At 32.0% G+C, this 25439-nt stretch overlaps 1 long non-coding RNA gene across 1 annotated transcript in view; it reads left to right on the top strand.

Annotated features, from left to right (window-relative positions):
• Window positions 1–24556, top strand: part of LOC127739378 (uncharacterized) — a 41617-nt gene extending 17061 nt beyond the window's left edge. The window contains exon 3 of the long non-coding RNA XR_008000423.1: window positions 24501–24556. This is a non-coding gene — a long non-coding RNA (uncharacterized LOC127739378). The remainder of the gene's footprint in view (window positions 1–24500) is intronic.
• The last annotated feature ends 883 nt before the right edge of the window (window positions 24557–25439 follow it).

The raw sequence follows: 25439 nt of genomic DNA, 5'->3' as shown, positions 1-25439 counted from the left end.
TATTGTATCTGTTATCTTTTATTTGCTTAGTCACTAAAAAGTTGGGATAAGATTGCATCCCATTGCTACATCATATTACTAAAAAAGAACTACCCATTCTAGCGTTTGTGTGTCCATTCATTTATATTTTGTAAGAAGAGTTTCTCAACCTATGTATAAATGTCTGTTATAGATGTTCACTTGACTACTAGCCAATGCGTTTGCCAGTTTCCTTTATTTGAGCAGGGATTCCGTTCACCATTTACTCTTGCTATGGGCTCACGAAATCTTATACGGTGTCCGGACCATATGAGTATTAGGACCATACGCGTATATGGTCATCTGCTGTTGTGTGCTCTTTGGACGGCTTGTTTGTCACTGTGACATATTCCCCATTTCAATTCTCAATTTTAACAAGACCATATGCTTCTTTTGCAGGCACATACAGCACAAATCATTGTCTAACATATTGTCAAACTGTTATTGTATCTGTTATCTTTTATTTGCTTAGTCACTAAAACAAATCGCCTTTATACTGCCGATTTTCGCCCTTAAATGACATCTCGTGCAGGAGGGGCATGTTTTTTTTTCTGTTTTCTTGGTTTTTCAATTGTTATTTCTACTTTTTTTCCTGAAACTGATGTATTCTTGCTCCTATTAATATTAACTTACTGTCATTGTAAGATGGGAATATATGGGGTCATGAAAAAATGATCAAATGAGCTAAAACGTTTAGATATGATAATTTATTTAAAACAAATTCAAACACCAAATAAAATTTAAAAAAAGGAGAAATCTGTAGTGTTCAAAGACCAAAGTGCAAGTAAGTTACGCAATTTTCTTTTTTACAGTTCATTTAGATATTTCTTGAATGAACTTTAATTTTTCTAAATGAAATGTAATTTTCCAAAGTCGACAGATTGCGATTCTTATGGAAAATTGATAATGGCCACTTAACATATAGTTAACTATAATATTTATTCCAAGTATTATTCACATTATTAAATTAATCATGTAGCAATGGCTACAATATGATTGATTGTGTCAAAATTTAATTTTTTGAGAAATTCTTAACTTTATGTTGTACACCTTATCAACGTTGATCGTGTTAATTACCCGGACCATACACGTATCATCTGCATGAGTATATAAGCAGATGGTCCAAATACTAATATGTTCCCGATACATATTAAACAGGCTTGTTCCAGGTAAGGGTGAAGGCTGGTACCTATTTAAACATTTAAACCCGCTGCATTTGTCTGCACCTGTCCTAAAACAGGAACCTGCGGTCAATGTTCAGTTGTTGTCGTTTGTTGTTGTGGTTCATAAGTGTTGCTCGTTTTTTTTTATAGATTAAACCGTTGGTTTTCCCGTTTGAATGATTTTACACTAGTTTTTTTGGCCCTTTATAGCTTGCTGTTCGGTGTGGGCCAAAGTTCCGTATTGAAAACGGTTACGGTACTTTGACTTACTATGGTTTACTTTTACAAATTGTGACTTGGATGGAGAGTTGTCTCATTGGCACTCATACCACATCTTCTTATATCTATTGAGTTTACTTCTGTCATTATACTTGCAGACACATCACTAAAATATCAAATAAAATATGTTTATTCTTATCAGATGGTGAAGGTATATCCTATTTTGAAACACTTTGCTTTTGCTTACAGTCCCCCAATCCCCCTCACTTCAATTTGTTGATGTGACCAATTACGAGATGTTCCGGAGTCTTTCCGTCATAAAATCGTGGTTCAGCAAAGATAGTAAAAGCAAACTTCCGATACAAAAATATCTTAACGCTGTGCTTTTTGTATTTCCCCATTCGACTTCTGTTCTCTGGTAATAACAAATGTTCAAATTTAAAAAGGACAAATTTGATTTTAAACTTCACACTTTCAGGAAATTTATTCAATTTTAAAATAGTCATCGATATCTGTCATAAATCAGAACCTGTCATAATTCAATAGAAACCATTCAAAAAAATACACGAATTCAAATGTTTTTTTTTACCAGAGCTACTGTGATGGATATATAGAAAGATGCGAAAACAGAGGACTGTATACATATATATGTATATGTGATTAATATACAATTAGTATGTGCTAATGAAATCGTTAAGGACCAACCTTCATTATTTTGTTTACTTGATCTGTTCGCTGCAGCAATACTAGGATTGATAGTTGATGGTTTTATGTCCAGTGTCAAATATGTCATGCATGTAAAGGATACGATATCCTGAATATGTTGAAAGGGCTGATCTGTGTGAATGTTAAGAATTGGAGCACTAAAGTATTGATAAGGATAGACATTTTATCTAGCAACAGGTCACCAGCATGTCAACCAACCCCTCAATATACATGAAGCTTGTGATGTTACGTCCAAGTTCCGATCTAACGTGGCCGCGTATTTATACATTCCGCACAGTTAAACAGCCGTCCATCTCAAGCAAAGGATTTGATACCAGAACATAAGACGTCCAGCAGACTTTGTTAAAAAAAAAGTGTAAAGAAAATCGATTTCTATTCATGAAATATTAACAAAAATTGGAAATTTAAGACACTAGGCAATTTTAAACACGTACTTAAGTCCGATTGAAGCATTAAATGAATCTCGAAAATGTATATTCACTTAAACGTGCAAAACATTGACATGTTCTCGATATAAAACCATTAATACCCTTTCATTGAACAGTTATGTCCCACTAGTTAACAAACTCATTAAACTTTTTTTGTTTTTATGAATGTACATGTTTCATACTGTTTGAAAGCGCCAAACATACATTTATATTCTATAAACCTCTATATATACAGTATGGATTTTCCTCAATATTGAAGGCTGTGGTGTTGACTATAGTTGCATACATGCACTTCGGTTGTCTCATTAGCAATAATACAAATTCTCCTTATTTGTATTTTTCTTAAATAAACTAGCTTTGTTTCAAGCTCGTTAGAAGTTTTCATGAATCTCTGAAAACGTTTACCAACACAGCAAAATACGTGTATAGGTAAAAAAAAAAGGTGTTATAGATGTCTGAAGGTTTCTTTAATTCATCAAGTCAATTAGAAATTAGAAATATATCGGTGCTTATTTTTGTATTGATCAAACGGACAATTTAAGGTGCAAGAGAAATATGTGTGCCTATTTATGAAGAAATAATAGACCCCCCCCCCCCCCCCCAAAAAAAAAAAAGAGGAAAGGAGACAACGTCATGTTCACACGGAATACACAAATGTATGTTCCTCAGTGTATGAATAATTGTTGGTTGCTGAACGTCATGTTTTCATATTTCATGCATATTCAGGACGATTGTTTGTCCTTTTGTAGAAAGAACAATATTGATAGTATTATGGTTTTGTAATCAAGTAAGAAATGAAAACAAATCATTGCACTTTTTTGCACCTATTAACTATATAGTTAATCTGCAATCAGCTCCTTTGTAAGCATGTTTATGCCCCACCTACGATATTAGAGGGCATTATGTTTTCTGGTATGTGCGTCCGTTCGTCCGTTTTTGGTCAATGTAGTTTTTGATGAACTTGAAGTCCAATCAACTTGAAACTAAGAACACATGTTATGATATGATCTTTCTCATTTAAAGACCAAATTAGATTTTTGACCCCAATTCCACGGTCCACTGAACCTAGAAAATGATAGTGCGAGTGGCGCATTCGTTTACTATGGACACATTCTATGGACGGGGATTATTGACTCATAGGAAATAAGAGAGAACGGTAGGCACATGTAACCTTCCCCGAAAGTAAGATTGTGTTTACAATAGAGAAATATAAGTTAAATAATAAACAGAATTAAAAAAGGGAGGTTACTCCAAACCTGATATCCTATTCCGAGTCAAGGTATATCAGTGCATGTTCAAAGACCTCTGTTGTGGTAGAACTTAAAAATAATGAATTCAAGCATATTTGATTTAGTCATTATCCGAAAGCGTTTGCCTCCATGGGGTAAATCAGCAATTTCAGTTTGATGTCAGGCTTTATTCCTCTCAGTTTACATGTATACATATTTGATTTAGTCATTATCCGAATGCGTTTGCCTCTATGGGGTAAATCAGCAATTTCAGTTTGATGTCAGGCTTTATTCCTCTCAGTTTACATGTATACTTTTTAAGCTATTGTTCTGGAGTCACTAATATATAAAAAAAAATTTGTCATTGAGTTACTGTCTTGTTAATGCACCTGCCATTTTTCTTTTTATTCATATCTAAAGTCTGTCCTTGATGACATTTTGTTTTCATAATATTTACTTTGAATTATAAAGAGACGACCATTTGATTTTCTGTTGGGGTATAGGATTAGGAAAATGTTAAATCTGGCTTGGTATGAGCTGAAAATAAAGAATTTGCACAAGATGGACAGAAAATGTTTTGCTGCAGCGCAGAATGTTTGAAACTAATGTAAAAAATAATAAAAATAAAACATTCTTAGTAAAAGATGTAAATAATTGATCAGTCAAACTATCCATCTCTCTCCCCCTAAAATAATATCAAATGGTCGTCCCCTTTCTCATGTTCTGTAAGTGTCCAAATTATTAGAAGGAAAGCACAAGAATAATTTAAAAAAAAAGATAATATGTGCACATCAGATATGATAATAATAAAATCACACGTATTGAATGAATTTGTACGAAAGCATTACAAAAATATCTACTTTTAACTAATTAGTTAATATAAAAAAAATCATTAGTTTATTATTCAAGTTGTTCTACTGAATACCAGTAAAGATCCCGCCAGAATTTTTACATCAAGGATAGGCTTGGCATTTGATATCTTTGTGGTTAGAAAACCTGATTCATGCAGTTACAACAGTTTTGACATTATTAATTTGATGTTATCAAGATAAACTGCTGAATTATATATTCCCAGACTAAAAGTACATGTGTTACGGTTATTCGGTAAAGTAGTATGTTTTACAAATTCCCTCTCTCTCTTGGATAAAAAAGATAAATTCCATTTGAAAAGGATACTAGTACGATCAACGTTTAAAAAATAGATTTTTTTTAATATAAGTGGGACTTGGGGTTCGCGTGAAGAAGTAATGAGTAGGGACGCAATTTTTTTTAACTTTTTTTTTTGGGGGGGGGGGGGATGAAAAGGTTACGGTTGCTTATAGCCATTATATATACCTTTTATTTCAAGCATTATGATTTCAGAATAAATACCGTGTAAATATAAATAGTTTTTACAAAAAGACAGATGTAATGCCATTCATATAGATATGATATTTTAATTAAATTAGATGATCTAGGAAGATGAGAATATCAGATGACTTAACTAATTTTTGGATGTTTATATCTATATTCCAAAAAGTCATGTAACTATATCCGGTCAATAGTTTTTAATCAATTTATGTGTACCTTACCTCGGGGATTATTTTTGGGGGTGGGGAGGACTTCAATACTTAATTGATAGGGGATGCCGCTGATATTCTTTTCATATGAATTAGTTTTAAAAATGTATACCTCTGTCAAAAGATGTGAATTTTATGGATAAAAAACCAAGTCATAGCACCAAGAAAGTTGGATGGCTTTATATATAACAAGCAATGAAACGGTATTGACCCTATCATATATTTCTCAAAGTTTTCCCCACCTATATACATATATTTTCAAGCCAAAAATGTGACATATTCCAGCGGCATGTCCTATCACTTCAATTAAGTATTGAAGTCCCATTCCCCCTAAAATCTCCGAGGTAAGGTACACAAAATTGATTAAAAATTATTGACCTGATATTATTATGTAAAATATTAACATGCAAAAATTAATTGGGGAACGACTGTCACAATTTAACTTCAAAAGGTTAAAAAGTGAAAAAGAGGAAAAAGGGGGAGGGGTATTTCTTAAGAAAAAACATTATATCTGGTCCATCAGATGACGAAAAGAATATCTGAATTCCGGTTTTCTCCTACCTTAAAGTGTTAAATTTTGTAAAAAAAATATATATGATTTATAGCGTCGAAGAACATAATACAAATGTTCGCTTTCTGACTAAAAAACACAATAACCGTCCAACCCCACTCCCCCTTTTCCCTTGAAGTTAAATAGTTGCTCCCTATGACTCAGTTGTTTGCCTTGTTCAAATATTAATTTCTTGTTTTTTTATAGAAAAGGGGGGGGGGAGTCTTTTTAAATTCCATATTATCATATTCATTGTGCATGTACAGTACAGTGTATATACAAGTTGGTAATTAAATACTGCTTAGAAGACCATTTTATGCAGATTTGGAAGGGTCAATTTTGGTCATACAAATAACACATTTGCTGACCTTAAACAATTTGGCGACGACACTATAATCTTTCCGGGATTTCGATCATTTTTAGAGCATTCGACTATTCGAATCCGCAAATTTGCATAATTTAATACAGAAAAGAATAATGATAAATAAAACAAACATGTACGTTTTACCTTCGGAAGCTCGAGCAACACTTGTTTCAAAAAGAAACTAAATCATCTTCGGAAGATCTGGTATCACTTGATTCACATAAATGGTGTATTGTTAGTTGTGTTGTTCCCTTCTGGGTTTCTCATGTTAATGTTTATTTACTAGAATGCCCTTTAAATTAACAGCATCTACAACTCTTGGTCTATAGTGATTTCAGTCTGTTCTTACATATTTTATATAATGAAGTGTTTACACTTAATCAGCGTGTTCCAACGAACTATTATACAGCTACCTTGTATTGAGAAATAAAGGTAGAATTGAGTATACGTGTCATTTCCCGCTGTATCAGAGTATTTCATTAAAAATAGGCAGTGGCTGTTCGTCCGGCTAGCTAGCTAGCTAGCCCTACACATAGTCAAAAATGTCTATTTATCTGGCTAGCCGGACCAATAGCATTTTTACGGTATTTTGCTATTTGCCTGCCAAAAATATAATGGTGAAGATATAGCATCGTGATTTAAGGAGAAAAATAAACGCTGAGTAGTTATGAGAAATATTATTAAAATCGTATATCAACATCTATGCAGAAAATACACTTTTGAATTAGTTACTTATAGTCTTGGCAAAAAATTGTGCTAATTATTTCCATTCATTCACTGAAACAAATAAAAATGTAAATGAATATACTACAAATAGAAAAAATAGAAGATGTGGTATGATTGCCAATGAGACAACTCTCCACAAAGTATACATTTTATTAAGATTTTTTTTTTATTCTAAAGGAGTTTGGGGGAGGGGCAAAAAAAGACTCATCTTTTTTCTTGTTCTACCTATTAGTTTTTATGTAAGGTAAAGAGTCTGAGCACTGCTTATTGACCTTAATAGACGTCTATGATTCCAAAATAAGATTCTGAATTTATTATTTCCTTGTAGTTTGGTTCAAATTAGGTCGTCAAATGATTTTCAGACACGATTTTTTTATTTAAAATCTTCGGGGATTATTGACTCATAGGAAATAAGAGAGAACGGTAGGCACATGTAACCTTCCCTGAAAGTAAGATTGTGTTTACAATAGAGAAATATAAGTTAAATAATAAACAGAATTAAAAAAAGGGGGTTACTCCAACCCTGATATCCTATTCCGAGTCAAGGTATATCAGTGCATGTTCAAAGACCTCTGTTGTGGTAGAACTTAGAAATAATGAATTCAAGCATATTTGATTTAGTCATTATCCGAATGCGTTTGCCTCCATGGGGTAAATCAGCAATTTCAGTTTGATGTCAGGCTTTATTCCTCTCAGTTTACATGTATACTTTTTAAGCTATTGTTCTGGAGTCACTAATATATAAAAAAAAATTTTTTGAAGCAATCTAGTTTTCTTTATGACAGTTTTAAATATAAATCACGCGTTCTCCAATTCTCAAAACATCCGTTGCATACGCGCGTGTGTTATCCGACACCTCATCCGGGACACTTTCAGCGCCACATGACTCTTTTATAGACAATAGAGATTTGCGCATTCGCAAACGGAAGGCCGGACAAATAGAGATTTTTCACTATTACTAACCGGACGATTAGCCACTCCATTAAAATATGGACACAAATAAATCGATTGTAAGACAGCAAACAATAACACATTAATCTGACTCCTATCCGACTATAGTGTTTGCTCCTACATGTACTCCTAAATGACACGTGTCCAACTAAGACGCATCAAATTACAATATTCAAGTCTTTGGTTGGACTGGGCTGACTCTTATCTTAATTGACTAGAATTGTCAGTTGTCTTACTAAAGGTCGATTGTTCTCTCCGGGTACACCGGTTCCGGCGTCAATATAAATAGCCAAAAGTGATGAATGTGGCGTTATTCACTAACAATCTATCAATTAATCACAAGGTTGCAAAAGTGATCTTTGGTGTCTAAAATCTGTAGATTTCAGAGTATGACAAAAATAAGATTAGAGGAAGATGAATTATATGTAATCAGATAACATCACAATATTCAAAAGGCAAAGAAAAGAAGAACAACACACAAGCCAAAAACCGTATAAAATAAACGGTTTTCAATGCGAGACATAGTATATACCATATGTACATGTCAATCTCTATACAATTACGAAATAGTCATTTCAAGTCATTTACTTCTACAACCTTATAGGCGTTTATATATGAAACTGTAATGAAATTGTAGCATATTTCTATTTTTGATATTCATGGAAGGTCTTTCAAAATCTTCCAAATCATTACTTTTTTTCTAAATCTAGTTTCGTTATTTAATGTAGTTTAGGTACTTCTTGACGTTGTTTCATTTTTATTACGACCAAATTGAAAAGTGCATTATAATCTATAAAATATATTTGTATGCAACTACAAAGAGACTTGGTGGGGTTTACAGAATTCAAATTATGGGCTAAAATAGAAAATATATGGCACAGTGGATAAAGGGCAAATAAAAATAAAGGGTAGACCTGAATATTTAAAAAAAAAAGAGAATACTGGTGTGCTTATATATAAATATATGTATATATGTATTCAGAAGAGAGAATATGGACAACACAAATATATAGAGAAATAAAGACAGGTAGCAAACCACACATATAAATGATTTTTTTCATCTCTATTTAACCACATACCGCATGCTCTGTGATGTACCCTTATATACATGCGATAGAGACTTTAAAAGCATTAAATGAATCACAAAATATTGTTTGAGTGGACTAAAATGTTTTTTTTTCAGATCTTTTCTATAACATGTATAAGTTAGGCTTATTAAGTGACCAACGGTAAAAGTAATTATCCCGCTTCCTCTAGAATCATTACTTTTCTGATTATTATTCATTCTTTCAATTTGTTATTGTGCCAATTTGTCAGTTGGTTATCCAATTTCACCATTCTATATCCTAGTATTAATTTTTGTTATGTTTCAATAAACCTTTGTTTTCTCGATTGTGTTGGACAAGATTTATCACTTGAACTCAATTTCGTCTACAGTTACTCGATTTCTCAATAGAACTGTTATTCGAACTCTTGCTCGAACTCGAAGTTAGAATTAAACTTGAAGTTGAACCAAACTCGAATTCAGACTTCAATTCAACTTAAACTTGAACTGAAACTCCTTTTTCAGCTTGTTTGTTGACAGCACTTTGCTCTAAATTTGAAACATAAATGATTTAAAATCTTAGAAAAGTATAGCTAAGTTACTTTCCTGCATGTATTGTATGTTCTTTTATTGAATGCGTAATCAACTGATAGACGCTTAAGCTATGTCCACACTGCCGAGCAGATCAACTCGATCAAGCCCGATCAAGGCATATTAAACTATTGGGAGACTGGTCTGACTCGTTCAACAAGAATGTTAGGGAATTATCTCTAAGGAAGAATTTAAAGCCATTGTGGTCGTCTCTGTTAAGCTATTGCAACAGTCGTACATGCTTGCTTATGCAGTGGTCACAGGATAAATCAGCCGCTGCCTTATCTAGATTTCTGGGCACCCGTTGCTGTCTACGCCTTCTTGTTCGTCTTCTATGCTCTCTTCAAGCTATTAACTTGTCTTCCTGGAAGTCCCAACCACCTTGCACACAAACTCAACTGCTTCATTTCACTGTAGATATGTCAAATGTATGATTTTACTCAGGCCTTCCGTGACAATGCTCTCGCTTGCATATATACAGCTTTATAAAATTATAAAGGGCAATTACTCAAGAACTGTAAAAAGTGACGAAACCCAAATTAAAACATGATCTGTGGTTTCATAAGCATTGTGTATAAGTTTTATAATATTTAAACTAACGGTAGAGAACGGAAAATAATTGTTGATGCGTACGTGCAGACAGACGGACAACGGTAACACTTTATGTCTCCTTTGATGGGCGGCGTTGTATAACAAATTCACAACGACCCGATCAATTCCCAACTATCACTACGACTCCTGTACGATCAGGTCGATCATGTCTGGTTGAGATATGGCTAAGATCGATCATAGTTGCTCTGGGCAGGCTAGTCGAGTAAAGATCTTGTAGATGTCGTGAATTGTTTGGAATAATCTAGTATGCATTAAAGTAATGGTTGGGTTGGAGTGGTGATGGAGTCATTAAGGACTCGTGAAAGGTCTGGAGCTAAAGTCGTGTACCGTCGAATAGCGGCCGGGTGGAAGTCGTTAACAGGCCCGATCAAAAATTTGGTTGCGCTTTGTCGTGGGAATTTGGCCAATCGGGATCATCGAGTAGATCTGATCGGTAGTGTGAACCTAGCTTAAGATACTAGTATACCAAAAATTAGTTTCACCTCGCCACACATATTGTTTATGTCTCAATTTCGGAACGTCTTTCGGTTTACTATAAAGTGTTAAGTGTTTCCGTTTAATATTAATTCACCACTTGATAGATAGAGGACTTATGTCAATTACTGAAGGCAGTGTGGTTTCTTAGATGTTTTTTGTCGTTTCGTTGCTGTTTCGATGACATATACCTCACATGTCTTTTTATTTATATTGAAGATCAGTTTCGTATACATGTGTTTTTCCAACTCGAACGATTGCTTTACTCAGTTTAAGTTATTAGAAAGAACAACATTAATTTCAATGATGATCCACTAATAAAAGTGATAGTTACTGTTATAACACATTTAATTTAAAGGTACATGTACAACAAAATCTATCTTGGACGGTTAATCAAACTTCATTAATTTAGTCTATCTCAGTATTCTACAAGTTGTTCAACTGGATAACACTTAATATTTCGCTAGAAATTCTACATTTAGATACTTGTGGTAGGAAAACCCCATTTGCAAAGTGTTGACATGTGAAAGGTGTCTGATTTATCGCGATAAACTGTAAACTTCAATATTCCCACACTATACATAATCTATAACTTAATACAAGTGTGTTTTTTTTCATTGTAAATTATGCAACCGCTTTCGATTAGTGAATCGTAAGAAGTATATAACATATACAATATTTTTTTTATCATTGAATTTCCTTTAAAGTTATGGGAGTTCATGATAATGCAAACAACTAATCATGGTCAATCTATTTATACATTATTCAAAATTTGAAAGATAATTATGATTATTGAACAAAACAACACAAAAACATCACAGTTCTGCGTTAATTTATTTCTACTTGTTGAAAATAAATTTCCAATAAAAACAAGAATATTAATATGTATAAATTCAGCTGTTTGATAGGGCTACACATACATGTAGGGTGGCAATGTATTCTTGAATGGGAGCAATGCATAAGATATCTCAGCCGTATCGTATTTTTCTAACCTTGAAAAGCATACTGCATTTTAATAAGTTTGACAAAAGGCAGATGGAATGCCATATCGATATATAATACAAATACATAATTGGATGTGGTACGTATATAATGAAATATCACAAATATCTGATCAATTAACGATTTTTGACATGTATCTTAAGTGTTATCTGCGCCCATATCACGAAAAAGCGTCTTATTCCAGATCATTAGCCCCTTTTTCATTTACTCGCCTTTCCATATGGGTTATTTATTTTTTTCTAAAATTTCAGATAAAAAATCTTTAGTATGTCTACTTCTTTACAAACTTGTGTTTCGTATCAATGTATTTTCCTATTTCCTGTATACTTAATTTTACTTGTAATTGATTTTGTAAATTCGTTCGTTTGTATTTACTTCTTTTTGTTAGACTTTCTTCTTAAATAACAACCACGATTTTACATTGTTAGGCAACGAATTTAAAGATTCTACATTTCCTATTTATAGAAAGTCGAGTTGCGAGTTACAAAAGTAAAGTGCGATTTGAAAGATTCGAGCTGCAAGCGAAAGCAGTAGATATGCGAGTTAAAACATGTTTAGAATATTCCAAAATAAAAATGATGTATAGTGGACTGTCTTTCAAATAACCGACATTCGTATGAAAAACATGATTTGATACGAACTCACATTGTCCGGAATAAAATCAAACATTAAATACAAAAGAAAGAGTATTTGGCACAGCAATTAACTAAAACTAAAAAGACCTTCTAATTAAAAAAAATATATAAACACGAGGATCTAACGGACTGAACAATTTTTACAAACGATAGGGAAAAAATAATACAGAAAAAGCACAAACTTGTAGTTACGTTATGAATCTAAGCGTTATGTTTGTTAGTAGTTTAATTCCAATAAAAAGGCCAATGCTAAAACGTATGGAATCTTCAGGCTTCTTTCATTAACTGCAAAATTTCTTCGGTATGCCATTATATTTCAACATAGTTTTCTTTTTACATAATGTGAAATTAAAACGTTATTATAGAGTAACTTGTTTCCGTCCGAACTAATTTGTATTACACACTCGTGAAACTTGTGTATTAAATTTAGAATAGAAATGGGAAATATTTCAAAGAGACAACAACCCGACCATAGGGCAGAAAACAGCCGAAGGCCACCGAATGGTCTTAAACACAGCGAGAAAATCTCGCAGAGGGCCCCTAAACAAAAATGTGTAAATGGACGTCATATACTAAACTCCGAAATATATGAATGAACTAAAATAAAAAAGCATACAAGACTAACAAAAGCTAGAGCTAGGCTCCTGACTTGGGACATGTGCATGCGGCGGGGTTAAACATGTTTTTGAGATCTCAACGATGTATCACAACAAAAACTTGCGTTATGATAAAAAAAAAAAAAACAATATTCCGACTGATGCATTTGTTCTTCAATGGGTTTATCACTAATCTTATATGCTTATGGAATACACAAACTTTTGCAATATCGTTGGGAAAAAAAACTATTGACCGTTTTACAAGATTTTTGAAGTATAACTGTGTTTGAAATGTCATATAAGTAATGAATAACTAATTTGAATGAATCGTTAAAATCCAGAACATATAGTGCTAAAATGAACGTTAAAATATTGTTTTCTTAATAACTATTCATAATAGTTATGATATTTTGAGATATGGTGTCGTGTCAAAGAAGCTGACCTAGGAATGGGACGTGTCTTAAGATGATATGAGGACACATCTCAGTCCTAATTCACGTAAGCGAAGGTCTCCTAAAATAATAAGATATGTCATAAATTTGGTTCTTTTTGGTTAGGATAAATACATATGGGTTTCTAAGAACGATCCTAGGACTATTCTAAAAGTTACGATGTCCTGAAGTAAAAAAACAAATGGCATCAGCATAATACTAAAAACCTTATACAACATTAAACTATTATACTGTTGTTATAATTAAACAATTTTTTTAAACAAAGACATCTTCAATACATGTTTTTTATAAAGATTCAATTGTGTCACATTATTTGTAGATTTTTCAACCACACATCAACAAAGAAGTTTATAGTATATTCAGGTTGAGTTTTTAAGTCCCTAGTGTGGACAATGTATAACTTGAAGATTTTTTCGTATCTTCCTTATTTATTTATATTTTATATTTTATTCATGGGTGACATTACATGTAAAAAATAGAGTATGAATTTTTATGTGAAGTAGTTATTTTGTCCAGTTTGAAAAGGTAAACAAAAATTCTGAAGCTGTCAAACTGAATACCAGACCCTCTTAAAATAAAATTATCCTTCTTTTTTTTTAATATGCATTGTTTGTCACAAAGAAATCCACTACGAAATAATTGTGTCAGGCCAATAAGCATTTGTCTGCTTGTTTCTAGAATTAACCTGGTTTATGTCTGTGATATATTTTTTTTTTCTTTCATAAATTGGTTTGTCATTAATAAGGCCGTTATATTTCCTTATCGAATCGTTTCGTATTTTTCATGTCGGGGCCTTTAAAGCCAACTATATGGTTTGGGTTTTCTTATTGTTGAAGGCGTATTTTAACCGAGGGCGGATCCAGAACCTTGGTGTGATCATTCCTTTGAGAGACCATTAAATATATTTATTTAGAAATGTACTTATTAGAGTGTGTGGTAATGGTTGGGGTTTCATATCATCGTTTCTATAGTTCTATTTCTTTTAATTTTTTTTTACGATTTCGCTTTATTCTTTATTCCTCTGCGACTTGGTATTTATATTATTCCTAAACATGCATAAAATATTTGCCGCCGGACGTTAAGCGATTAACAATCAAGCAACCTTAAATTTATATTTCATCACCTGTTATTAATATTTTTGGTCCCATTATACACATTTCTGTAAATCCCTTTCATATTTTCATAAATGATGACCCAAGCATAGCCTCATACATGTACATGGTAATTGAAACAGAAAAGAGGGAAAAGAAAATATGACACTTAGTTTTATAACAAATCTTGTGTGAAAAAAGTGTGTTGTTGAATTGAGCCACAAAAAGACAGTTTCTAGAGAATAAAATATTCACAAGAAATGATAATGTGAGAATTTTGTTATGAAGTCATATCCCATATATCGATACCATCATTCTCGGCACTAAACAATCGTTTATACATATTCGTTTATAACACAAATTTTAGTATCTTTCCTGATAAAAATATTTCACCTATTAAAATATTCGGACTGTTCAAAACAACATGTACATGTACTTTATATCAAATCTTTTAAAAAGAGACATTACATACAGGAGTCATTTTTTACCCACTCATTGACAAGTTGTCAGAAATCACGTATGTTGAAGCTAAGGTTAATTCACGGCCAGTTATAAGAAGTAAAAGCAAGCTTTTGTGATTAAATTTTGGTAAAGATAAACAAATCTAGCAGTAAAAAACGTTTTGTTAAAGTAACATGTTTTGGCCGTTAATTAGACGAATTATATATGTTACAGTAAATAGGTGAAATTAGGAATTACATGTAATAACTAAAATTTAGGACTTACATGTAATTACTAAAATTTAGGAATTACATGTATTTCCTGATGCACTTTGTTAAACAAGTAATTTCGTAACTACATTACCAGCAATTAATTATTTTAAAATGAGCTTTTACCTGCAATAATGCTCATCAGAACAAAAACATCGGTCTTTACTGCCTCATATTTTTTTTTAGATTACAATCCCATCTGTTAATTCAGAATAACCGTTAAAAAATAAGGTTCAATCCTGAATTCCAGGTATGATAATAAAACCTATCTACAGTAATTATTATTAACATAATTTCGTTTAAATAACGCATGAAATATTTGGCACTGGTGGAAGCTATGTCTCTGTTTGTGTGTCTTTAAATATGCTCGAAACTTAAATTTTTTTTAATGTTTTTGATTTGAAGAGCTTTTAAAATATCAGAACTGTTGAAAAAAAGGGAAGTAAATTCTGCCTAAAGCCCGCCGTCGGACTAATATAAAAGGCATCATCGGAGTTTATTAGTAACACACAATTTACATAGTAAATGATTAATTCAACTGCACTAGAAATGTTTGTGTGTTCGCTCTTAATGAGCATGAAGTACTTGCAACTGGACATTAAGCAATTTCAGTCAAAATTTAAAGACATAAATGCATATTAGCGCTAAAAGAAAAGAGACGTTCTTGCGTTTAACAGTGGACTCGTTTTGGCGATAACAATTATCGGACACGTTAGTGGAATATTGAATATTACGGACACGTTAGTGAAATAATGAATATTACGGACACGTTCGGGGAGAATAGACACGTTTGGGGGAAGGACACGTTTGGGCGTGTTACATATATAAATATTTACATTTAACTGTAATTTTCCAAATTTTTAATCTTAGAATGTATTACTACAGCTAAAGTTCGATGCATTCTAAAAACATTTTTTTTAAGTCCCAGTTTTCTTTCCTGTAACACTTAGGAAAGTGGTTAGGCTTCGATATACAGTAAGTCGGTACTCAAAATACATTTAACTTATTTCTAAGATAGATCTTAGGACAGACCATAGGACAGCTTCGATAAACAACGCCCCTTAGTCAATTTATATTATTATACTTCACGTTAAAATGCCATATTTTGATTGGCTAATACGAGGGTGTTATTTTACTCTATCACATGGCTAAGCGGGTGACAACTTTTTTTAAATGTCACCCTCTCGTCAAGACCAATCAAAAATCGATAATTTAAAGGACAATGAATTGGATAATTAAATACAATGCTTAAGTTCTACGTTTTGGCTCAGATTTTATTATTTGACTGTCAAAATAAAAAAATAAAACATCTTGCCTCACGTTTGTTGTTTTTTCTAATACCTGTAACGTTGTTATGTACGTGACGTCATAGAAATTACTTTTACAATAAAATTAATCTGTAAAAGACAATAATGATAGGACATTCAGTATAATAAATTAAACAACACATAGCTGAGAGGGTGATAGAGCAGATTGATACCCCTCGAAAAAGCATTGTCAACCTTGACTTCGCCGAGGTTGACCATGTTTTCTCGGGGTAACAATCTGCTCTATCACCCTTTTAGCTATGTGTTTTTTTATATAATACTCACTTAGGGACATTATAATCTTTTAATATATTATAAGTTTAAACGAAAGTGTATAGACCGGTGTGCTTAAAAACAGAGTAGTCAAAAAATGAAAGACTTTGGGAAAATAAGGTTCTAAGTGCATCATGTAAAATGGGGAATATAAATTTATGTAAGGATTTTTTCAATTCTCACAATATGTATAAACCGTCTAGATATTTGCCAACGACCTTTCTTACGAGGGCACTGTAACATTAACGATTCCTGTACTTAATAAATAAATTTAAAAAAATGATATATCAAATACTTTATATCGATGATATACTGTGTTTGTTATTTTTTTTAAATTATTGCTCAATATCCGTCCCTATCTTTGATTTAGTAAAAGTTTGAATGGAAAACACTTTCATAACGATAAATATAGTAATTAATGTCCCTTTAAATAATCATCGCAGACATCTGTTTCTAATAATGTAGCCAATTATATTATGCTATCACTGCAAGTTTGTAGAATTTACTTATCATACAGAATGTTATTTTACAGGAGTGTGTCTCCTAAATCTGATTAGATTATAATATAGATTGTGAAGAATGTCGTACGTTCAGAAGATTTCATTCTTTAACAAATATGCTGTTTTGTTTTTGTTATTCTTCTTTTTTTCTTGCATAATTTAGATTGACGACAGGTTCCCAGTTTATATTGAAAACAAAACATAAAGCAAAATCTGGTATTTGTCGATAAATCAAGGCTATATGGTCTTGTTTACTCATAATATAAAATATAAACATATGCTATATGGATTTTATTGTTTTTGAATTAAGAGAAAATATAGTTTTTTTTTTGTTTATATTCATCATGATATTGTAATATTTTAAATTTCTGACTATTGGGACTGTTAAACTTAATCCTGGTACCTTTGATAACTATTTACACCACTGGGTCGATACCACTGCTGGTGGACGTTTCGTCCCCGAGGGTATCACCAGCCCAGTAGTCAGCTCTTCGGTGTTAACATGAATATCAATTGTGTGGTCATTTTTATAAATTTCCTGTTTACAAAACTTTGAATTTTTCGAAAAACTAAGGACTTTCTTATACCAGGAAAAGATTACCTTAGCCGTATTTGGCACAACCTTTTTTTTGGAATTTTTGATCCTCAATGCTCTTCAACTTTGTACTTTTATGGCTCTACAACTATTTTGATATGAGCGTCACTGATGAGTCTTATGTAGACGAAACGCGCGTCTGGCGTACTAAATGTATTATCGCCGGTGCTGTAAATATTAATTTATACTTGTTTGTTTTATATACACCTTGAGGGCGTTAGTACAAATGGTTGTATCAAATGTACACCAAGATATTATTGTCAATGTAGAATTACAGTTACAGTCTCTTTACACACGGCATCAGATTTTACGTCCTAATTCTGACCGGATGTGACTGCAAATACGTACATCCTGCACAGCATAAAAGACTTTGTCAAGCGTTTTACTGCCAGTCGAAAGAAGACTACGTGACCATACTTCCTTTGGAGTCCCTGTTAATGTAGCAGGTTAAAACATTTTCAAAGTAAGCGCTTGTTTAAGCATCATTGTGAAGGTATAGAACCACTAACGCAGGCCCGGTCGGAAAGAACATACAAGAAAGAAGTATATATTTTGAACAAAATAGTTCCTACGCATAGCTTATCTTTGTCAATAGTGGATATATTTGGGTAGTTTTTGTATCAAATGAAAGCTTGGGGACTTGGGATCACTGTAGAACCCTTGTTGAAAGATTTATTTGAATAATAATAAAGAAGTTAATGAAATTATGATAGGAGGGCACATTTGCCCTGTTGTTCAGATTTGAAGTTTTTTTTTGTACTGTCAAACTTCCGGGAACCAGTACGCATATGCAATTAAAGTTATGTTGATTTTTTCAGCACAAGTCAGGATAAGGTACAGTTTTGACATGAAATAACTGCCACTTTATTTGAACTTAAGATAAAGTAGCCATTAATGCTTGAAATTGCAGAATTTAACATAGAAAGCAATGGGGCTATGAATTAGTGGTTTTATACCTGAAAGATTGGTTAGATCTTTACAAGCTACCATATTGAAATAAATGTATAATATGAAGATTTCTTATTATCATAATTATTTAGTCTACAATAATTTTCTACGCAAGCATCTTAAATAATCTCCTTACTAGTTGAAATTCAAAATCCCCATATTTTTTTTTATTAAAGAAACTTTATCATATACTGACATTCGACAAACAATTTCGTATATCGGCACTACATTTTTTTTTAACTTTTTCAAAGTAAATCATTTTGAAGCCGAAAGATCGTTTTGTCTACTTGACTCCAGAGTTCCGCAATTTATGAATTGTATGAACTTTTTTGTGGCTCTACCTTACTTTGCCACTTCCATGTAAATCAAAATTATCGAAAACGTAGTCTTTTTCAACTATATTGAAATAAAAGTAAAATCTCTGATTTTGTTATACTACATAGTCATATATAGTAGAACGAAATCAGAGATCAATATTTTAATTACATTGGTCTTTCAATTAAAATTGTTCTATGCCATATCAATTTTCGACCTAAATTTATATAATTTTCTGATACAAAAATATTTCTAAATTTGTGTATAATTGTAATACAAGTATAACATTATTCTTATGTATATTTATTATAATAATTTTGCCTGTTTTTATGCTCTCTTCCTTAACTAAATCACAAACAATTTTTGCTGGCAGACGGACTTGCAAATGCAGATATTTACAAAACACCACTTTCAAATTATATAATAAACATAAAATGTACATTCAATATAAAAGTTTACAATTATGAAATATTCAAAACTTAATGAAACATTTAAATCAAAACGTTTGCGTAATATAGCAATTGTTTCGTTAAAAATATGTATTTTTTTTAAAACAAATACTCCTACTACAACATAAATTTTCTGCAATCGTTTCGTTTGTAAACAATAAATTTTGTTGTTTAATTATACCAAGGTGAGTTGTTATTACATGTTGTACACGCTACATATCTTGACAGCAGTGATGACAATAAACCATGATACATCGTTATGCACTTAAATGCCGTATCTTCCGATGTAATCTTATCATAATTATCCGATCATGGAAGTAGTTTATATTGACAATATAATACTTCCATGATCCAATTAACAGTTGCTAAATCAACAAAAGAATACTCTAAAATATTTAAAAAATAATTCTCAAATTAAAAAAATATATAGAGTTTCTACACGCGGTAAAGAAAATATCGCTATTTATAAAATTAAGATCAGACATTTGATTAAGGTTGTTAAATATTTTTGTTTTTTGTCAACAACAACAACAACAACAATACTTTATTTTAAGAGGGTTACACAGTGAGCTATTTAACTAATCTTCCCTGAGGCCCTCATCATGAAAATGAAACAAAATGCAAACATATACATTGCATACGTTAGTATAAAAAGTCAAGTATGATAATAACGTTCAATACAACTTGATAAAATGTGATTACATGGTCATTATTTTAGTGAACAAATACATCGTTATGCATTAAATGAACTTTGCTAGATAATATTTTATTTGGTATTTTGATATTTTATTGTTTCAACATGACAACAGACAATTGGTTAGAAAAACCTGTAAAATTTGTTTTAAGTATATTCATTTCAAACGTCTTAAACTAGATAATTTAAGATTTCAACAATGAAAGTGAAGTATGCACCTGAAATCACATGCAAATTAGATTAGAAATATAATAAAAACACATCTTCAACCTTAGATTAGTTTTTAAAACATCGATTTATCAAAGAACTATAACCGCAAGTTGTAGTTTGAACCGATACTAGTTGTCTCCCTTTGTTAAATTATTTCCAACAAACAAAGAGGGTAGTGTCGGGAGAATTTAAGGCGTGTCGACGAAAATCTGACAGTTGTTCATTATGACCTGGTATAAACGCCACTCAAAAATAACTTTTTTTTTTCTAGAAATTTCCCAAAATTAGTCACGGGGCCCAAAAAACGACCGAAAAAAATATTTAAAATTATAAAAATTTTCTTATCTTATGTATTTCCATAATTTTATGAATTACGAAAACCCATAATATAGTTACAAAATTATCCGATAAACTAATATTATGAAATTTCATAATAATGTGTTAGATTAGGATATTTCATAATAGTATGCAATTTCCTATTTGCCTCGACTGATGATAGAACAGAAAAAAAAATATTATTTTTTTTATCTTGTAGCTAATGCCTCTTTAAGATTTCCGAACAAAAAACAGGATAAACTCAGGTGCTCCAGAAGGGTAAGAGGTTTCTGCTCTAACTGGTACAAATTCGGTCGGAAACGGGACATCGGTGTGATGAAGTCTTAATCGACTTAATTGTCCGCAAGAGAAATACGTTCATACCTTTTTCGTATCTTCTGTCTCCTTTCTTATCGATAGTGACTGTAGGCATTTAAGATGTGATAACACATGTAAAAATAAACAAGAATTATTGTTCCTACGTTCGATTCAGATACGTATAGAACCTCTCAGACATAATCTACTTTTTTATAGTTGTCAGATCATGTTCAGTCGTGTTCTGTATGCATGAATGATACTCGGAGTTACGCCCCTTACGGTTGACGAAGTTTTATATAGATTTTCTTATATACTAAAGGTACACGATTATATAGCATTATCTTTATAGGGAAGTTTAATTCTAAATTTTACTATCAAAGAGATGATTATTCATTTCTATTGTTAATTATTCGTTTGTAGAAGGCGACGTTCCCTTTGCACCATCTTATGGTGTTTATGTATCTCAACTTGGTCGATTCGCTCTTGTATGTAACAACTTTTTTTATTTTAAAGAAAGAAATATCTGTAATACATGTAATATTCAACAAATATTACACCAGAGTTTTTGACATGTTTGATATCACAAGCTTGTTAACACTTTTACTCAATTTTATCATCGGTACAAGGACATCATTCGTAAATATATATAAATTGCAGACATCTTATACGTTCAGGTATTTCACATCTCATCTGTTATGGTAATATTCTATACAAAGCACAACAATGTCGTCATTCACTAGAAAACCTATCCAAACCTTTAAATAGACTTATTCAGAAGGAATATAGTTACGATACTGTTGTCAAGTCATTAACGATGGCATTTTCTGGAATTAATATTGATTCACTTATAGGGTCCTGAACTTCCTTTGAAATGAGGTTTACTAGCTGTGCGTATTCCTGTGTGTTTGTTTATTTTATATTGGCTAGAGGTATAGGGAAGGGTTGAGATCTCATTAAGCATGTTTAGTCACCTCGTTTTTATGCGCCTGCCCAAGTCAAAAACCTCTACCCTTTGGTAGTCTTGTTTCTTGTTTCAGAATGGGAAGTCCTTTCTAAAATAGCAAAATCAAAATCACAAACTCTTCAACGATTGGAAAACAGCTGTCATATTCGTGACTTGGTACAGGCATTTCCTAATGTAGAAAATGGTGGGTTAACCCTGGTTTTATAGCTAGCTAAACCTCTCACTTGTATGACAGTCGCATAGAATTCCATTATGTTGACTGCAATGTGTGGGCAAAACAAACAGACATAATAGGTAAACATATCAAAAATTGGGATACAGCCGAAAACATTGTAACATAATCCTAATCACTACAAAAACAAAAAACTACTTCAACAAAGACACATTTCTTTATGTCAGATTATTAAAATTCGTTATTTACCCGAGAACACAGTTATTTCATAGTGCATTTCTTTTAGACAATACATACAAAAGCTGTATCTTAAAAAGGTTTCTACAGTGTAGTGTATTACTTTCGGGTAAACTGTAGCAAAATTATAGTAAAGTCTGCAGATCTAATTCAAAATATGGACAATTCTATGAAAATGATATCTATAATTCGTTTTACAGCTTCAGAATACTTATATTTTTATCCCTTTTCTACTTGACCAACTTATTACTTAAACTAAAACTTCATGACTCATTTTTTTTACCCGTAACTTTGTATTTACTATTTTATGCACAACATATCTAGGAATGAATTTGGAAGGTGTATGCATAACAATGTGCAAGTTATACACTATCCACATTAGGGACTTAAGGTGTAGACAAAGAAAATCAAAGGACGATAACTGTGTCCCTGGACCGCATAGGATGGAAAAACTGGACCAAACTTACAAAAACTTGGCTTGACCGTGTCGTAGAGAATTATAAGACAGTTGAAAAAGCTTCATTGAAATATGCAATGTATTATAGGCAAAATTGTCAATTTAACTTTGAACGTTGTGTGTTTATTTTTGACGTTTAAATCGAACAATTTTAACTATCACGATTTGGGCCTTAAATATTTAAATATTGCAACACTTTTTTTGTCAATGTCATTTTATATAAGATATCGTGTATTAAAATCAACAGAACAGTCATTTGATATATCAGATTTATTACAATGATTCAGGATTTAGAAAAATCTATATCAGGCTGTGTTTGAAAATAATGATTTTTGAATGAATCGAGGCCTAATATGAACATGCAATTTTCTTTTCACCCATGAATATTGTTTTGGAGTTGTTTTGTAATAAATAATTCTTTCAGACATAAAAATGTGCATGTACTTTGGTTAGAAAGAAAAGTTATACATATCATACCACATGCGTATTAAATGGTCTTAGGCCATGTAAAACTGAAATTACTTTTGGTCAATTTAGACCTTAACACATATATACATATGGAAATGCATACAGAAGATACAGGAAATAAATATTTGTTACTTTGTTCTATTTTCTGTGATAATATACTTTCCTCTAGATTTAGAGTTAACAAATAGTTCAGAAAACTTGAAATAAGTATAGAAACACAAATTTAAAACCTGCTGGATAGAACATCAGCATGTCACTAAGGCATTAAAATGGAAACAGCTGCACAATGCTTATTTTGCCAATAAAATGCGAAAATGGGATAATTATACCGAATTTCTCAAAGAAAATAAAGAATGAAATCCTGTTCTTTTATATAATTTCTCTCTCATGCTCGAGAGCACAATTATTTCGTAATGCATTTTTTGTTGTTGTAGAAAATAAATACAAATTTAAAAATCGCACCTACTCTATCTCAAAAATATTTTATAGCATGGAGTACTTCTTTCGGGTCAAATTTTATCACAATTACAAAAAAATATATACCCGTTCTATCTGTAATGATTTAAACTCTTCGTTAGAAATTTTAATGACATAATCAATATAGCTGTTAATCAAGCTGTTTTAGAGAAAATTTAAATACCATGCATAGAAAAGTTTTTAGTTAATTGACCAACGTGACAGCTTTCTATTGCCCTACTGGTTGCATTTTGAAAATACAACTGTTTCACAAACCTCGCCTCTCTTGAGGAGATATATAATACTCATAGATATTTTGTTTTGTCTAACGACTGATTCCTTGATATGATCTCTTTATTTCATCTGATAGACACAACTTGTGAATGTTACCAGTATAAACACGCATAGATAGCGACCAAATTGAATTCTGAAGAAGACCCAAAGTGAAGGGAGGGGTAGTACAGGATTTTAGAATAAGTTTAAACTCTTAAATTTCGAGTCATATACATGTTAAAAATATGCTGCACAGCCGTGGCTGGTATAAACATCGGTGAATTACTTTTGCCTATAGTCAAAGTTATTAATTGACTGGCGTCATAGCCATACAAAGTTTATATGATATTTATCAAAACGACTTCCTTAGTGTAAAACTTATTGAATATAAAAATTCATTTGTTTCAGAGATTTGCAAAACAATCAATTAACTACAATACAACAAGGAGCATTTTCAGACCTACCAGCAGTAAAAAGTCTGTATGTATACAATGTTACAATATTTTATAAAATAGCAAATGAAAACAAAATCTAAAGAAAATCAGTAGCAGAGTATGTTTAGAACTATCAATCGTAATGACCTTCTGGTGTTCTGCCTTTGAATGGAGTAACTATTGGTGACCCGTTTTGTTTAATATTCAAATGTTGATTGCCCCCATGGATCCCCGTTCCCTAACAATGTAAATTAGTAGAAATTTGTATCATGTTTGATTCTGATATATAGACGATGGCTAAGTAGCAGGGGTTCGAACCCCACTGAGGAAAGAACCAAAATTTGCCGACGCTAATTTGCAGATCTAGCATCGTGGGGATACATTTGAGAAGTAGCATATGTAAATTATGGTGTTAGCCCTGTATAACCACAAGATATCGATGGCGAACGTCTGTCGTAAAGTTGTCACATTTTAGACGTTCACAATAAAATTAAAATTTGATGTGACGGCATGGTAAGTAAAATTATCATACTTTACGATTGAAAAAAAACAACAGCTGATCTGCAAGTTATACCATCTACTTGACACTATACATCAAATACTGTGTTACAACTCTGGATAACGCCGACGAGGAAAGGCATTACGCAACAAACAAAAGCCATATTTTATATAGCCTAGTTGGTCGAGTGGTCTTGGGCGCTGGACATAATGCAGGCGGTGAAAGTAGGTTCAGATTCAGGAATTCGAATCCCGCTGAGGATAGAACACAAATTTTCTATCGCCAAATTGCAGATCTAACATTGTAGGGCTAAATGTGAGATTAAATATACTTGTCAACAAAAGAAACGATACACAAGTTTGAACTAAAATTTATCATAAATATAATAAATAGGAAAATCTTTTAAATTCATGC

The sequence above is a fragment of the Mytilus californianus genome, unplaced genomic scaffold (genome assembly GCF_021869535.1).
Source record: "Mytilus californianus isolate M0D057914Y unplaced genomic scaffold, xbMytCali1.0.p SCAF_4, whole genome shotgun sequence".
NCBI lineage: Eukaryota > Metazoa > Mollusca > Bivalvia > Mytilida > Mytilidae > Mytilus > Mytilus californianus.
This window is presented reverse-complemented; position numbering and strand designations above follow the sequence as displayed.